The following is a 17,771-nucleotide window of genomic DNA, read 5'->3' as shown; positions in this document are numbered from 1 at the left end:
TTCACCTTATTAAATGTTAAAACAATCATAATATTAATACATATCCTAAATATTTTTAATATATACTTTTTCAATATAAAAGCATTGAAGAATATGACTCCCCAATTAATGTTAAAATATATCTTTTAATATTCTCTGAAGAATTTTATTTTCTACTATTAATGCATTATTTTCTCTTATGCATGTGCTTGTCAAATAGCCAACTACCAGTCATGGGAGTCCAAGTTTTATTTATTTACAGATTATATTGATATATATTAGAATCTGCTAAAAAAAAAATATATATTTAATAGAAAATAAATAAATATTCCATGAAGTCATCAGATGCCAATCTGAAATGACAAATAATAAAAATGGAACAAAGTTAATACACACGTTGTAAAATATTCATAAAATACATTTAAAATCATATGGTGTCTATGCTCTAACTTTGATCAACATTTTTTAAAGATAATCATTACATTCATTTTAAATTAATGAAATACATACACCATTATATTGTTGATTAAAAATAATATTTAAATTTCAAAAATTAAATTTATACATAATAATGTATATCACATGTAAACAATATATGTATGCTGAACATAAATGTAATATTTCATGTCCATTCAAATACCTCTATATCAACTATAATATGTATTCCTTTTTCTGATTGTGATCCCTAAATATCTAATTAAGAACTAAATATGACTAATGTATGTAAGCTACTAATATTCTACAGTCTTCACTAGCATGCATTGGTACACCAACCTGGACAATGCATGGTCTTTGAAAGTCAATTCAGGGGTAAACAGTTGATCTTCAATAGGTGTCTTATTCATCAGTTCATTAAATAGAGGACTGGGAAATACCATCTAAAAAAGTAAAATCATCTAAGTGTCTGATTGTGATCCCTAAATATCTAATTAAGAACTAAATATGACTAATGTATGTAAGCTACTAATATTCTACAGTCTTCACTAGCATGCATTGGTACACCAACCTGGACAATGCATGGTCTTTGAATGTCAATTCAGGGGTAAACAGTTGATCTTCAATAGGTGTCTTATTCATCAGTTCATTAAATAGAGGACTGGGAAATACCATCTACAAAATAGAAAATCATCTAAGTGTCTCCAATAGGATGTCTCCACAGCCTTATTCTATCAAATAGTTTGCACTTACCATGTGAACATGTCTTTGTATGGTTTTCAAGGTCAGCAGAATTTAAATATGCCAGACATGATCCCATTGGTATACTTCAATTTCAATCTTGGCTTTTTCCCCACTGTCAGTCTTGGAAATCTTCACTGTCAGGCTTCAAATTGTTCCCTTTCAGTCTTTATATTAAGTCATCTCCCTAATGTAAGAAATTATATATAAAGATTTCATACAAGTGTGTGAATCAGTTCTGTACCCCTCTCCCACCCCCCATTTCATAATAAATATCTATCACTAGCTTACTAAGCCTGTGTATGAACCTGTGTTATTTTCTATCAAGTGTGAAGATGAGTCATATTGAGCAGAACAAACCTCTGTGTGACATTGAACCATAGTCATTCTAGAGTATCCCTTTCTGATTATGTACATAAGTAATGTGTAAACAAAGTTATATTTTTAAAAATTTATGCCATATTATGTATTTGTGTACAAATCATGCCAGCAACAGTCCATACATTTCTACTTACCATCTGATGTCCTCTATAAAAACCAGGTGGCAAAGACTCGCTATAGGACCCAATGCCCAGAGCATCACCTATATTATGAGAAATAAATATTATTATAACATTTTATCAATACTAACATGTTTGCACAATTCTCTACTTGTCATTTCCCTAGAGTTCACATCTATTGAAAATACTCCAGTGTAACTTCTATTATTTACCGTCTAAAGTGGCGGTTGATGACGTCTGCTCTGACATCAAGTCCCTCGTCCTGGAATTCCCCCTCTAGAACAGGATCATCCTCCTCATCTCTGAGGAGGTCTCTGTCCACCGGGACGGCCTGCAGCATCCCAGCCCGCTGTGCAATATTATGCAGGACGCTACAGGCTACAACGATCTTAGCCACCTTCTTTGGGTTGTACTGGAGTGCTCCTCCAGAACGGTCCAGGCACCTGAATCTCATCTTCAGGAGCCCGAACATCCTTTCAACCACCGCCCTGGTTCTCTTATGAGCCCTATTGTAGCGCTCCTCAGACACATCAGTTGGGCTACGCAAGGGGGTAATGAGCCAAGGCCGGCTCATGTACCCAGAATCACCTATAAATTTAGAACAGAACATAATTCAAACAGAATACTTAAACTAGTATATTGTTGTATAAATATATTTTTTAAAAACCATAATCCATATTAAAAGTTGTCAGAAACATAAAAAAAAAATAAAAAATTATATCTAAATCTGTATCTAGCCATTTCATCGAAGACATGCTACATATGCGTATTTCTCCTAAACCAAACCTTGTGTAAAATGCTAACTACATGTTTACATTGCATTCTCTATATGAACACTTAAGGTAAGACATGCTACATATCTGCATTTCAATAAAACTAGACATTAGCAGAAAAATAAAATGACAGGGTTAAATTGCATGAGATAATATATTGCCATTTCATCTAAGACATGCTACATATGCGTATTTCTCCTAAACCAAACCTTGTGTAAAATGCTAACTACATGTTTACATTGCATTCTCTATATGAACACTTAAGGTAAGACATGCTACATATCTGCTTTTCAATAAAAATAGACATTAGCAGAAAAATACAATGACAGGGTTAAATTGCATGAGATAATATCTTGCCATTTCATCTAAGACATGCTACATATGCGTATTTCTCCTAAACCAAACCTTGTGTAAAATGCTAACTACATGTTTACATTGCATTCTCTATATGAACACTTAAGGTAAGACATGCTACATATCTGCATTTCAATAAAAATAGACATTAGCAGAAAAAGACAATGACAGGGTTAAATTGCATGAGATAATATCTTGCCATTTCATCTAAGACATGCTACATATGCGTATTTCTCCTAAACCAAACCTTGTGTAAAATGCTAACTACATGTTTACATTGCATTCTCTATATGAACACTTAAGGTAAGACATGCTACATATCTGCATTTCAATAAAAATAGACATTAGCAGAAAAAGACAATGACAGGGTTAAATTGCATGAGATAATATCTTGCCATTTCATCTAAGACATGCTACATATGCGTATTTCTCCTAAACCAAACCTTGTGTAAAATGCTAACTACATGTTTACATTGCATTCTCTATATGAACACTTAAGGTAAGACATGCTACATATCTGCATTTCAATAAAAATAGACATTAGCAGAAAAAGACAATGACAGGGTTAAATTGCATGAGATAATATCTTGCCATTTCATCTAAGACATGCTACATATGCGTATTTCTCCTAAACCAAACCTTGTGTAAAATGCTAACTACATGTTTACATTGCATTCTCTATCTGAACACTTAAGGTAAGACATGCTACATATCTGCATTTCAATAAAAATAGACATTAGCGTCGGTAAATAACAAATGGTTAAATTTAATCCTATAGCTGAACATGACGCTAACAGTTAAAAAATACAGGGGCAATTGTCAAAATAATTAACCATGTTGTGCACAAATACTCACCAACGAGATAACCAGGGGGCATTTGTCTTTCCTCAAACTGTCTCCACAGGGACGACAGAGAGAGGATGCGGGCATCATGACAAGCACCTCCAAAATTCGCATACACATGCATAATCCTCATCCGTGCGTCACAAACATACTGCACGTTGAGGCTATGAAAATGTTTGCGATTTCTGAAGGGCAAGTCATCAATTGGAGCACGCAGCGCAATGTGGGTACAATCAATGGCTCCCAAGACATTGGGCAATTGAGCAATATCAAAGAATTCCCGCTTCAGGCGCCTCCAATCACCATCATTCTGTGGGAATCCTATGTATTGCTTACTGATACGTACCATGGCGTTCAGAAAGTTATCAAACACCCCAGAGAATGTACCTTGAGCCAGGCCATGCATGTACAGTTCTCCGGATTGAAAACTCCCGGAGGCCAGGACGTATAGACAGCTTAGCATCTTACTCATGGGGGGAACAGCAGTCCTTATTTGTATACGTGGCTCCAAATGAGGTTTAAGAAGCTCGTAAAGGCCAATGAGCTGTTCGCGATCGAGCCGATACTTATCAAAAACCTCAAAGTCACTCATGTTTTCCAAGGTGGGTCTCACCCTGTAGACACGAGGACCTCGAACCAGACGACCCCTTCGTCTCGGTCTGAGCCGCCGAGGCTGCCTGATTCGACCAACAGCTAGTTCGCCAATAGCACCACCAGCAGCGTCTACCATGTCATCGTCATCCATCTTTCAAAACAGCGTAACAAGGTAAGCACTTGATCTGATGTGGATCACAAGTGATGCATTGGCCATGTTGTTTGGGGGATTTATAGTACAATTAGTCCAATGGTAGTGAGTTTGTAATGATTGCTGATTGTATTCACCTGTTTGTATGTGAGCGGCGCGAATGCTTTCACAGTGGGCGTTTATTTGTTGTTTGCTGAAATGTTATTTTCAAACAATGATTCTCAATGTGAAAGTGTCAAATATCACACATACAGTGCATGTTTGTAATGTTTGTTCATATGCGTAATCAATATTTCCTAAACGCGATGTTATAGTAACAAGCACACGTCCAGGCTAACATGAATGAAAGTGCATAGTTGTGTATAATGTGCATCAAATGTGATCGATCAATGTTGCTGCAATATTGTTTGTAAATGATAAAGGAACATCTGCCATCTGTAGGATTGTATATATAAGTTATTGCCGAGCTGTCAATATTGTATGCGTCCCTTTAAAATCGCAATAATAATTCAGAACTTCCCGTCTGCCATCTGTAGTATTATATATATAAGTGATTGCCGAGCTGTCAATATTGTACGCGTCCCTTTAAAATCGCAATAATAATTCCGAACTTCCCGTCTGCCATCTGTAGTATTGTATATATAAGTGATTGCCGAGCTGTAAAATATTGTACGCGTCCCTTTCAAATCGCAATAATAATTCCGAAATTCCCGTCTGCCATCTGTAGTATTGTATATATAAGTGATTGCCGAGCTGTAAAATATTGTACGCGTCCCTTTCAAATCGCAATAATAATTCCGAAATTCCCGTCTGCCATCTGTAGTATTGTATATATAAGTGATTGCCGAGCTGTCAATATTGTATGCGTCCCTTTCAAATGGCACTAATACTGAATAACTTCCGGCTGTCATCTGTAGTATTGTATATATAAGTGATTGCCGAGATGTGAATATTGTACGCGTCCCTTTCAAATCGCACTAATACTGAATAACTTCCGGCTGTCATCTGTAGTATTGTATATATAAGTGATTGCCGAGATGTGAATATTGTACGCGTCCCTTTAAAATCGCAATAATAATTCCGAACTTCCCGTCTGTCATCTGTAGTATTATATATATAAGTGATTTTCGATCTGACGATATTGTATGCGTCCCATAAAAATTGCACGAATACTGAATAACTTCCGGCTGCCATCTGTAGTATTATATATATATAATTGATGTGCGATCTGACAATATTTCTGAATTGTCCCATTGAAATCTCCATAATAATGCTGTTCAAAAGTGTGTTTTACGTATATGTTGTATTGTAGTATTGAGTGTTAAAGTTCCTAAAGGGGCGGTACAGTGGTGAATCTGTGATGTGTATGGTTGAATCTTGTAATGACGTCATGATATTATTAACCTGCCTATGTAGTTGTGAAATCCTCATTGTGTTGTTGTATTGTGCTACATTGTTATTGTGTGCTGAATAAAATCTAAATGTGTGCTTTGTGGTTGCGTGATGGGTGATGCGTGTTATGTACATGTACGTATATATTGTGATTGTGTCCCACATATGCTGACTTCTATATAGCGGTCTGGCATTGTTGTTCCTTCCCATAAAGTGACATCTGTAATCTGGTGTAATGATGTTATTGTTGTAGGTAATTCCTAATGGTTTCTGGTGATGGAATCATGATGTTAAAAGTACAGTAAAATCCATATGTTGTGTTTTGTGATTCCTCGAGAGAATGTAATGTGTTTTTCCCCCATCATTTGAATGCACATGTATGAGTGAATGTTAAAAGTAATGTATGTGCATCCATGAGTGATCATGTGTTAAGCCTATGTAGATATGCAGTTGCTGCAAGCATATGAGTTGAATAACAGAAATGCAATAATAAAGGTAAATGAGAGATGTTTCCCATTGTGTAGTGTTTGTGAATCCAGAAATGTGTATTGAATTTTATTTTAATTGTAAATGTAATTTTATTGAAATAATAATGTGTTACTAGTGATGGGGATTTGTAGTTGATGTAATCTAAAAGTGTTAAAAATATTTATGGTGTGGTGAATATTTAATATTAAAAAACATAAATCCACCATAGGGAAATAGTCATTTCTTGATCTATTTATCATAGCTGGGTCTAACGCATAAAAGCATGTATTTTCTAGCGCTGGTATTTGGAGTTTTTCCGTCTACGCTATTTGCGTGCGTTAGGGAAATGAGGGTTTCGCGTGCACGAGCACGTCTTCCCAATAGAAGTCAATGGAGGCTCCAAAGATTTCTATATTTTTTTTTCTAAGACTGGTTTTCCTCGTAAAGTGAGTGACGTCATGAGCTTGTGTGAAAAAGTAACTAAATCGTGTTCTTTTTGTAATAAATAAATATTTTGTGTATGTAATGTGGTGTATATTGTTTGTATGCATCGATGAGTGTATGTTTGTGATAATGTTATTCGTTAGATGTAGGTATATGAGGGTCTTTTCCCGTATGTCCATGTAAGTCAATGGGAAAATGGATTTGTGTGGATTTTTTTCAAACACCCGAGATCTCGCAACTTTAATCCTTTGTATTTTAAAGAAAAAATAACAATTCCGAAAAATAAAGATAGTGTTGTGTTTGTATGAGTGTAAGTGTACTTTGTGTAATATTTGTTTTGTGATTCGTGGATGTTTTTTTGTGCGGTATATGTTTACTACTGGGTCTGAGGTGGCGGTAGAAAGTTGAGCGTTAGGTGTATTTTGAGTCGCGGTAAATAAACTCTAAATACCGGAGTGCGTAAAAAACCCGCGTTAGGAGCCTCTAACGCTGGTTTTGACGGCTACCGCCGAACTCTAAATCTAGGCCTTAGGGTTTATTTTACAGGTAAGTATTTAATTTTAAATAGGAATAATTTAGTTAATTATAGTAATTTTATTTAGTTTTATTTAAATTATATTTAAGATAGGGGTTGTTAGGGTTAGGGTTAGACTTAGGTTTAAGGGTTAATAACTTTAATATAGTGGCGGCGACATTGTGGGCTGCAGATTAGGGGTTAATAAATGTAGTTAGGTTGCGGCGACATTGGGGGTAGCAGATTAGGGGTTAATAAATATAATGTAGGGTTTGGCGATGTTGGGGGCAGCAGATTAGGGGTTCATAAGTATAATGTAGGTGGCAGCGGTGTCCGGAGCGGCAGATTAGGGGTTAATAATATAATGCAGGTGGCAGCGATGTTGGGGAAGGCAGATTAGGGGTTAATAAGTGTAATATTAGGGGTGTTTAGACTCGGGGTTCATGTTAGGGTGTTAGGTGTAGACATAAATTTTATTTCCCCATAGGAATCAATGGGGCTGTGTTAGAAGCTGAACGCTGCTTTTTTGCAGTTGTTAGGTTTTTTTTCAGCCGGCTCTTCCAATTGATTCTTATAGGGAAATTGTGCACGAGCACGTTTTGCCAGCTCACCACTACCTTAAGCAGCGCTGGTATTGAGGTGAGATGTGGAGCAAAATTTTGCTCAACGGTCACTTTTCTGCGGCTTGTCTGTAGGTGAGCGGTGAGCATTAAATGCTCGTTAGCACCGCACACCATTACCGACAAAACTCGTAATCTAGCCGACAGTATGCAAGTAGAGTTCAAGTTAAATATGTGAGCATTATTTAACAGTGCAATTTAAGACAACTAAAGTACAGTTCTACCAGAAATTGGAATAACAACCTGTTTGAGGTAAAACTAAACTCAGGTTTGTAAAACAGTAAAACCTTGAACAGGGGACTTGTTTCAAGAACTATATATTTTGCAACATCAAACTATATAGTAAAAATTGTATTAAAAAGGCTTGGAACCAGTATAGTTTATTTTTCTTTTTGTTCACCCTCAGTCTCCCTCCCTGGACAAACATAAGGAGAGAACAAAGATAAGAGCTAAGGCAACATCATTGATATGGGAGAAAAAAACACATAATATCTGAGAATCAGGTGTTGTCCTCAGATGCAGGGTGAGAGTCACAGCGTCTTTAGGTATTAGGAGCTGTACATTTAGATAGAGGAACCAATTTAGCTGCTGATGCTTTGAGGGGTTTAGGTTGAGATGGAATCACATTTTGAGTAATAACAGCCAGAGATATGTCCCAAGATAGAAGTAAATTACTATCTCTTTTCAGGAGAGGAGATAATTTATATATTATTTTATATTATTTTTATATTATTATTATTTTATATTATTTCTGTTTACAAATAGTTTTGTTGGGTATCCCCATCTGTAGTGGATGATGTTGTCATGTAGTGTTTGTGTGATTTCTAGGAAAGAGCGCCTTTGGCCAGTGTTTAGGTAGTGAGGTCTTGAAAAACCATAAGATTTTTATATTTCTCTGATATAGAGGATTTGATGGAAGGAAGAGACATATAACAGGTGAGTTTCTTGTTAAAATAATAGTAATGCTAACACACTACTGTATCTTGAGGCTGTGTGATATTAGCTGAGCCCTGTCAATGACACTTTCAGAGGAGCATTGGGAGCCAAACAATTCAGTGAAAAGTTTCTGAAGATAGTTGGGTAAATCAATTGCAGATATTGAGTCTGGAATACCTCAGATTCTAACATTATTTCTCCTTGATCTATCCTTGATATATTTGAGATTGGATTCAAGGGCTGCCATGCTTTCTATGAGAGTGTTAGTATAACTGATAAGATTGGCATGATATATAGCTACGTCTTCGTGCTTTCATTCAATAGTATCAGTTCTTTCACTTATAAATGAAAAGTCCTTTCATTGATCAGATAAAGAAATTTTAATTCTGAGGTTATTAATTTATGGTGCTCTGCCAGCATCTTTTTCAGAGCACTAACTGTAATCTGGGAAGTATCCAGAATTTTAGAATCAGTGTGAAGGCCTTTCGATCAGGAGAGTTGAAGGCATAATAGTAGTCATCATCCTCTGAATAGGGCTCCCTGGATGGTTTCTGGGAAATAAAATGGTACACTACTTTCCTCCTTAAGCTGATGATAGGGTTTGGATTTCTTCATAGAAGATGAGGCCATTTTTTTACTATGGCAAAGTACTGTCTACAATGATAAGATGGCGCAACTATCATATTTAAATTCACAGTCTGGTTAGCTATATAATGATTGTAGCTGGAAAAAAAGGATTAATTACTTGCACACTGAAAATAAATTACAGGAAAAATAATAATAATATGTCTCTATGATGGGTGTATTGTGAACTCAGGGGCACCAGCCTTCACGCCATCTGAAAGGTTTTAGGGAGCTATATTAAGATAAAAGCTCATTTGAATGGACTCTGCAGGGAAGATCAGTTGTTGAAGTGGATGGGCTAAAAGTTGAGTTGCTTGCAAATCTTGGATGATAGGAGTGAAAGTAAAAGTCATAACTTTAGGAAAACCACCCAATTATATTAAGCTCCAGAATAAGTTACTGAGCGTTAGAATTTAAAAAGGGGTACTAGCTTCCCTGATTTAAAACTGGGAGAATGTAAAATTAACAGTGCAATAGGGTTGTATACTCAGTTAAGATGCATTATTATGCAGTTTGATCGATGCTTCCACCACAAAACAAGCAACACTGTTAATCATTTTCTCCCCCAATTCAAGCAATGAGAATTAGAAACAAAACAAAGGAATCATTTAGCCAATTTGAAGCTTTACCAATAGATGGATCTGCAGCTCCGGTGATGCTGGCGGACCAACAGCAGCACAATCTTGATCACCAAAAGGTTAGAAAAACAGCACACCTTCTCTGCTTGTAGTGGGGCACGGAATAATGGACTTGCCAGGTCCCAGTCAATCCAAGTATAAAGAATATTCCAGCCTCCAATTTCTTTAAAAGACCTTTATTTCATATAGGGTCCTGAGTAGAAATTACAACGTTTCAAGCCTATACATGATTGAAATGTTGTAATTTGTATATTACAAATTGAAAGTAAAAAAAATTCTCACGATCGCTACCCAGATGCATTTCGAATATAACAACCTCATTAATGTATTCCCCCATAGATTTCAATGAAGCACGAAAAGTGGGAAAAAAAGAAACACACCCATACTCGCAAACACGACCGCGTTTTCTCAAGTATGCTAACCCAACATGAAATATTAATATTTCACATTCCAATGTTCTTGACATAGCAGAATATATTTTATTTATTCTTAAATACATATTTATAAATATATGAAGGTTTTTTCATATGAAGGTTTTTTGGTAAAAAAAAAAAAATATATATATATATATATATATATATAACATATATAAAAATTATATATATGTATAGATATATACAGAAATTTAAAAATGAAGCCTCTTTCTTGGTTGGGGATGAGGTTGTGCATTAACTTAAGAAAGAAGGGTTTGCTTTTTCTAAGGTTAAATTTGAGGACATCTTCTACACCTCATGTGGTAGAATGGCTCCTGTGGATATTGGTGGAAAGATTAGATTATTGAGCTATAGGAGTGATGGTAAAATAAAGGAATCTTATTGATTCATCTCCAAGTTATGGTCATTTAAGATGGTGGTTTAGGATCAGTGTAGTGATTAGACCTTTTAATGGGAACATTTGGAAATATTTTTGCTTTTAGATTGAATATTTCCCTCTGAGGGTGTATTTTTTTCCAGGGGGGTTTGCCTTATTCACATTCATACATTAGACAACAATTGGTCACTTGTGGGAGATTTTTCTTTTGGAGTATGAAAGTTACATAATAAACCTAAGCTCTTACTCCTTAAAAAATGTTATGTGCCTTTATTTCTCATATTGGAATAAAGCATCAGTTTTCCTTAGGCCTTTTGCAGGAGTTATTTTGACCTACTAAACGTCTTCTGTGCCATTAGATCTGGCCTCGCATGTTCTTTGCACACAGCTGTTATTTAAATGTGGTCCTTATCCCCCTCATTTAGAAGATAAGGCCTATATACCTTTAGATTCCTCTGAACAGCCTAAAGGCAACATTTTTGAAGGTCAATATTATGACTGGTATGCTGCAAACAAGAACACTATTTTGATCATACCATAACCCCCAGCATTTGTTACCAATGGAAATCTTAAAGATTTATTCTCCTAGAGAGTTAAGTATCAAAATATTAATCAGAACAATGAACCAAAATTGTAAGATATAAAATACTTTATGAATCAATGTACATTGAAAAGTTAAAATTACATCTGATAAGGTAATTTGCCCCCCCCCCAACAAGTTTTTGAGTATCAAACCTTTACTTTTAGAATACATATTTTATTCACCAGTGTAACTGATTGCCACTTTAAAAGTAACCAATCAGAATAGCAGTAGTTTAAATGATAAAATGCTTTTTAATTAATTGGAAACCTACATTACGTTTTTGACTCATTCTTAAGAGACTTTGTCCTCAAAGAACTTAGATATTTTCTTGTCTTAAACATTACTAAAATGTTAAACCTAGCAACAGATACCCAGACAGAACAAAATCACAACTTGATAGATGATTAATTAATTATTGATGACTTACTGTCTATTTGAATGCTAATGTTTAACTTATTAGTTCATGACATATGCAATTGATAACTTTATATGATTGTAAGTCTCTAAACACTTGGCTGGAGTCATAAATCATTTGGATTATCATATTTTATTTCTGTACAAGTTCCATAGTTGAAAAAGTGTGATTTGAGCATTCATTTGTAACTTTTTTATTAAAACAATAATGATCAATTTTTTAACATGTGAACTGGGCATGTGCAGAAAAATAAACATTGCTCAATGTTTCTGCTTGTTTGCTGCTCAAAACATGTCCAAGGTACTGAATTTGAAAACCTTTTACAAAAAGCAGAATACATGTTTCTTCATTGATTGATTAATGTATTGATTTCATGCAACAGATTCCATGCTTTTGATAAAAGTTTAATAAATGGGTTATCATCAGTTTAATGGATGTTTGTGTCATCACAGAGCTGACAGCCATTTTGAAATGGATTTGAACCTATCAGGTACACTGTGCAAGGAAATTGATTGCAAAACATTTGACATTCATTTTGTAAGGGGACTGATTTTAATGCTGAGTAAATTTATTTTAATGCTGAGTAAATTTTTGTCCACATTAAGCATGTGTTTCCTGTCCATAGAACTTATACACCATTTACAATGATAGTTTTTACATTGACACACCAAAATACCTTTGTAACATTCACATTTTTTATATTACAATTCATTTTATTATATTAAAAATGTATGGAATTTTGATGTTACTTTAGCACAAAATGCTTTGGATGGAACTCAATTATCTAATTTTTATAATGATTTTTTTTTTTTTTTTTTAAAACATTTTTTATTGAAGTTTCAAAACATCAAAAACAGATACAATAGACATAGATCGCCCATCAGCGATAGATATTATAGAGCACAACATACAATATTGTGACATGATGAACTGCCTGAGAAGAACTAAGAAAACAACTTCGCCTTGTCTGTTTGTGTTAGAGCTATAGAGAGGTAGGGCTTACCTACCTGAATATCAAACAACATATTTGAGGTATAGTGTAACTGTGTCAAGATATGAGTAGCTGTGTGAGGCGAGCTTATATAAATGGCATCTCAAACTATGCTCTGGAATTGTGGAGGAGACACTAAGGGTAATGTAAAATGAAACTTCTTTTTTTATAATGTTAACTAAAGGAGGGTCCCCACGACTATGTTGAGAGCATGCTATATACTATTCTAGTGTATGAATATTTAGTAGTGGGGAACTAGCATCTGTGGCGGTCATACTTAGGACATAGGGGATAGAGAAGAGAGAGAGAAAAAACAGCGGGCCAGAGCCGCTCATAATATAGAGAAAAGCAGAGGAATAGAGATGGTATCCTCTACCAGAGAGCAGTAGAGTAACCAGGTGGGAGGGTAGATAGCGGGGGTGGAGAAGTAATTATTTCTATTGGGGGTTGTCTAGGGTCAGGGGCAAAGACCAAACATTGCAGAAAACCAAAACTATATACTCCAGCATTTAATCAGGGTCGAAACTAGTATGTCATCTGACTTATAGCAAAGTATGCGAGCATTGATACATCAAATTTTAACCTGCTTAGCTGTAATAATGTGAATTATATACATTGAGAAAGTCACCTAGTACTAGGAACTATAGTGGAGTGTCCTCTTATATTGGAAAAAAAAACATAAGAAAAATAGGTTTCCAAGTATCAGCATTCCCCTGGCTAATTGCCTTATGGCATGAGTAGATGTACCCACAGCCCAGCATAGATAACAGAAACAAGTACATATAATATGCCCTGAGGTGGGTAGAATATGGAGAGCAGTGCATGGTCATTGGGGGTGTACCCTCAAATACCACCATGTCCACAGTCAGAGGTCAGAAGGGCAAGCTGGGATGGATGTTAAATGCAGCTAGAAATTATTCTACATTTCCTCATGCCTCTATCAAGCTGTAAAACTATATGAAGAGGAAGGACATGCATAAATAAAGAGATAAGGAAAAGTAATCGTCCATTAGCAATTTGGCCTATAGTTAGCAGGCTATATATGCGAACCAGAACCTTCATCCTATACCAGATCTTGGGCTTAGGAGGCAATATAATTGGGATTCCTCTGTATCTCCGGAATGCCCTGTCAGGGAGATGTGAGAAGTCCAAATACAGCAGTGTGACGGGCTGCAGTCCGTTGCAAACAAAGTCAAAACCTTTATAGGAATGTTCTTCAATTCCTGTCTGGGGAGCTCCTCTAGTAAAGCACTGTATATCTCACACTTAGCTGCTCCCACAAGTGACTTCAGCTTAATCCCAATGTGGGGTGACAAACTTGCAATCTGTGAGGCGTGTTGTGGGGTGCTGAAAGCTCTTGCTCTTACGTGGTGCCTTTTAACTGGTTCTAGGCAGGCCACAGCGCGTCTCTGTTGCGAGATCTCCCTGGTATCCTGAGGCAGGTGTGCAGCCAGATCTCTGAGGGCTTGGAAGCTTTGCCGGAGAGCAATGTAATGGGCCACCGATCGTTGCGATGTCCTGTCCTCTTCTGTTACCTCATGCGCCATGTCTCCAGCGGAAGTAAGGGAAAAATGTGAAGACAACGTCTGTGCGGGGTGACAGTCTACTGGGGCTATCTCTTGTTGCCGCACTTTAGTAAGCCTCAGACCCCGAAACCCGGTGTAAAGTGAGGGAGGGGGGAAGTAGGGCAAAAGAGGGGGGGGGGGGTTCCACAGCTCTGAGCACAGGAGGCGGTAGAAGAGAGTTGTTATGTCAGGCAGGTGCGGTAGGAATTAGACCAAAGAAAGTCCGGTTACCGGTTTAAATCCTGAGGCATTGATTTGTAGGTACAAGGCTTGCCACACGTTCGCAGCCTAGAGTAATTCGCCTTAGTAGGTGCGGAGACAGGATCTAAGATGGCGACTTAATTCCTCAGTGGCCCAGAGCTGCTTCATACCGGAGCTCTATACTGAAGCATTCTCCTTCTAATCTCTGCCGTACAAGCTGAATCAAATACTTCTCTGTAGAGTATGTATATATAGGGTTAAGAATTGAAGTTATGTTCTGGAAACTATGGCAGTTATTATCTTAGTATGATATAGGTTTGGAGAGCTCCATGTAGATGAGTCTGCTCTGCTTAGCGGTTTGCTCCGCCCACCTAATTTTTATAATGATTTTAACATTCCATAATTTAGTTTTTCTTCACTGCCCATAAAGAATCCAATTTTAATACTGTTAAGCTAATATGCTAGTCTTCTTCTCTGGATCTTAAGTCCTTTACACACCCCAAACATGTTCTACTCACATATGTCATTGTCTAACAGTATACCTCTGACTATGGAGCCAGTAAAACCCAAAGTGTACCTACTTATTAGCTCTGTTGGCATTTGAGTTTATAGCTCACAAAATGTAAAGAGAAAATATATTGTTGAATTACTGAAAAAAAGGCCTAAAAAGTCTAAAGCATCCAACATCCTTTAGGTTTTTCATGAGTTGTACCTCAGTCACACACACCCTCCCTCCTTCCTCCAATTTTCTGAATTGAGATGGCAAATGGGAACAGCCACATTGGTCTTGTTTGTCTTGTTGTTGAGTCCAAGACCCCACCCCAAGACAACTACAATCCTGAGCTGAGAATACCTTAACTCTGTTCAAAAACTATTCCAGCAGAGAGCTGGAGAGAGAGTACACTGTATAGCACTCAATGTCTGCAACAATGTTACAGATTGTATCCAATACAAGAAAATGTTAAAAAAATACTTTTATTAGGTATAAGAATAAAATTAAGTAAGAATAAAAACACAAAAGAGTACTCATAGACCCATATTTATCAAGCTCCGTACGGAGCTTGAAGGGTCGTGTTTCAGACTCACCAGAAAAGACCGCTGCTCCATAAGCCTGTCCGCCTGCTCTAACACCTCCCTGCTGGCAGCCGATTGGCCGCGAGTCAGTAGGGGGCAGTGTTGCACCAGCAGCTCTTGTGAGCAGCTGGTGCAGCGATAAATGCGGAGAGAGTATTGCACTGTCGGATCAGGTCCACAAACCTTTGATAAATAGAGGCGATTCGATAATCTAAGTGAAAATAGAGGCAAAAATATGTAAAATATATTAATCAGAGCCTTCTAATCAACCATCAAGTTAGGTACATAAGATGGCTATAGGTAATAACGTTAGTGATAAGTTCTGAATGGTACATTTTTAATTATTACTAAATGCGTCTAAAAGGTTTCTCAATTATTCATTGAGTTCGCATTTGAACATTAAAAAGAAAGAGCGAAGACGCCACTGAGGCATTTTCCCATCATGACTTTTTCAAAGGGCCCTATAGCCATCTTATGTACCTAACTTGATTATTTTACACAGCGATTAGAAGGCTCTGATTAATATTTTCTCATTATATTTGCCTCTATTTTCACTTAGATTATCATATGAGTGCGCTTTTGTGTTTTTATTCTTACTTCATTTTATTGTTATTCCTAATAAAGGTTAAGGTTTAACATTTTCTTGTATTGGATACAATTTGTTACATTGTTGCAGACATTGAGTGCTATACAGTGTACTATCTTTCCAGCTCTCAGCTGGAATCATTTTTCAATATTATTCATAGTACACAAGCACCACCACATTAAATACTATCACATACTCAAACATATGAGGGATTTGTCTACCAATTACCTAGTAGTACCATTGGTACATTTGCACTATTCTAAATACCTTAACCCTGCCCATAGACCTCCAAAACACCTTGAAGACCTAAGTCACACCAAACCCAACATGAGAGAACCTTACTCTGTCCATAGATCATGAAAACACCATAAATATAAATATCTAAGTAAAACTGGTGGACTGCTTAAATATGTCTCTGTACAGCTCAAAACTTGCCCCAGTTACCTTAAAACCCACCCAGCATCAAGCAGCAAATACAAATTCCCCCATAGCACCAGTCCCAGCTTATCAGGAAAAACTACCAGAAGGTTTTATCCCATATTTTACAGTCCCTCTTGCCAATCTCAAATAATGCAGAAAAGCTTGAACTTGCAACCACTCTAAGTATTTCACACACAACGAACTGACAATCCACAAATTTTATTCACTTAGAATGAAGCTATTTCTTTGAAACACTTTTAGATTGGGAACTTGGTTTAAATAGTATGCTGTGACTAAAAAGCCCTTCATTATGTGCATTAGACATACAAAAAATGTCTATACTAGAATAATTTTCATTAAAAATATACTTGAACTAGTAAGCAGCAGAGCTTGTAGACAGAGGAAAAGACGCTATACTCACCAATCCATCAGGGCCCTTTAAGAGCCCTATAATAAAACTTACATTGTATGGTTTTGCATATTACACAACAGGCAGGCTTCCTGTAATATAACCATAAAAATTAAATAATAGCATATTACCCTAAATGCATAAAAAAATAAAGTACCAAGGTCTGATCAAAATGAAACCACAATTTTGTTTGAAACTGTAAATCTATCTACAGTATTGGTTAGAAAGGGTACTACCATGAGAATTAAGATAATTTACATTTTAATGTAATCAATAAATTGATGCCAAAGGTTTATTGTGCAGAGATCAGCATTTTACAATAGCAATAGTGTACTGATTTGTGTCCTAGTGGTCAAAGCTGCTCACAACCCAGTCCTGAATTCATGTCCTGAATTAAATGCCTTATAACTTATTGGCATTTATAATGCATTATATCATTCATTATGAATCAAATAATATATAAAACAATTACTTTTCTTTTGTCTATTACACCATCTTTAGGGAAATGACTGCGATGAAATACATTTATTGTTTATACCTTTTTTTCTCAAAATAACATAACCTAAATTTAGTCATTTAAAAAGTGTTAGACTTTAGCACACAGCCTCAATTTAAAAAAAAATGCTGATTGAAAGGCTTGTAGCAGAGCTATATATAATGGATTCCACGCTTGAATTCCAATTAGTAAAGGATCCATGTAATCAATCTTCA

The sequence above is a fragment of the Bombina bombina genome, chromosome 6 (assembly GCF_027579735.1).
Source record: "Bombina bombina isolate aBomBom1 chromosome 6, aBomBom1.pri, whole genome shotgun sequence".
Taxonomy (NCBI): Eukaryota; Metazoa; Chordata; class Amphibia; order Anura; family Bombinatoridae; genus Bombina; species Bombina bombina.
The sequence above is the reverse complement of the archived record's forward strand: the minus strand, read 5'-3'. Positions refer to the sequence as shown.